Source organism: Caenorhabditis briggsae (assembly GCF_000004555.2).
Source record: "Caenorhabditis briggsae complete genome, chrIV, whole genome shotgun sequence".
Classification (NCBI taxonomy): domain Eukaryota; kingdom Metazoa; phylum Nematoda; class Chromadorea; order Rhabditida; family Rhabditidae; genus Caenorhabditis; species Caenorhabditis briggsae.
The window spans coordinates 4326559-4328005 of NC_013487.2; the positions used below are offsets into that span (position 1 = coordinate 4326559).

General features: G+C 34.3%; 1 protein-coding gene across 1 annotated transcript in view; it reads left to right on the top strand.

Annotated features, from left to right (window-relative positions):
• Cbr-flp-1 overlaps positions 1–1447 on the top strand; it is a gene marked incomplete at both ends in the record, with an annotated part of 4482 nt that overhangs the window by 1012 nt on the left and 2023 nt on the right. The window lies entirely within an intron of this gene.

Consider the following 1447-nt stretch of genomic DNA (forward strand, 5'->3'; position numbering starts at 1 on the left):
GGAGTTGAACTTGTGAGGGCGATGATTGAGGGTGCAGCGCCGCTACCGACTGAGCCACGCGGGCAAAGAGAAAGCGCACGCCCGATTGCATACATGAAGGCGAGGACGACAGCTGTACGCAGAGTGACATTAAGCGTTGTACACCGTGACGGTAGAATGCATACTCTAGCTACAAAAAAACTACGAAAAATCCCCTGCCCCCCCCCCCCACCTTTAAAAGAAATTTCGAGAACATTATTTTTTCATGTCCCTTCACCTTTAAAAGTATCCGATAGTAGTTGTCTTAACTTCATGAATATATGGTCCATTCGAAACAGAAATTTGGTTTTATCACGGCGAACTTTTCTCGCTATGAAAAAATAAAAAAATAACATATTGAGCGGATTTTCAAAGCATTTTGAATTCTGAAAGTTCCGTTCTAGACTAGTTTAATAGAATTCAAATAGAGCTTCAGTTTTATGTGAGAGAAAGTCGAAAATATGAGCAGCTTCGTAAAATTTGGTATCCATTAATAAACCTTGAGATAAAAAATTTATAACATAAATCAGAAACAGAAAAAAAGTTTAACAAACCTTTGAAAATTTGAAATTACTTGATCTAGATAATTCTACAATCTGGAGAGTTCAGAATATATATACAACCAAATTAAGCTCTCATAAAGATTGAAATGTGGAAAAAAAACATAGTTTGGGAATAATCTAGAAAATGTTCAACTCAAAACTGAAAATTCCTTATTTCCCACTTTGGACATTTATGGCCTAGATTAGGACTAACTCTTGCGGGTTAGTCCTTCTTACCTTCGTTTTTATCATTTTCTTTCCCCGGTTCCCATCACTCCTTATTTCTTCAAATCCTTCGAATAAACGAAAAATTATATATATAAAAGTGTTAGGTCTGGTGGGAATTGAAAACTTTAGAGCCAGCCTTTTATTTTTAGAAATCTCAATTTTTTCAACTGTGATGGTCCATGACTCAAAATTCTTGATTTTTTTGTTGGGGGCACTGGAAAGTAACAAATTTACGAAACTTATTTCGTTCAATACAGTCAGTTTAAAACCGTAAAAAAATTTGGAGATTAAAAAAATTGATAGCAAGATTAAGCTGGAGTAGATTGTAGAGCTTTTGAATTGATGACTGAAGTTAGGTCCATGAAATAGTAATCTCAGTTTTTCCTAATAATAGTTTTGCATAAAGTTGAATTTTTAAGTTTCTTAAAGGTGGTGTACGGTGAAATTTTTTATTGCATCAAAATGTGCAGAAATGCATGTAGATTGACATAAAAATAAAGAAAAATTTTAAAAAAATTCTTCATCGAGAAAAACGCATCGAAAAATACGCTGAAAGCCCTTAGGGACGAGGTTTTTTCTAAGCCGCCCGGCGAGTAAAAGCGCGCGAATTCAAACTTTTAAAATTTTTTCGCTCGTTTTTACTGTTTTTCAAATTGTAT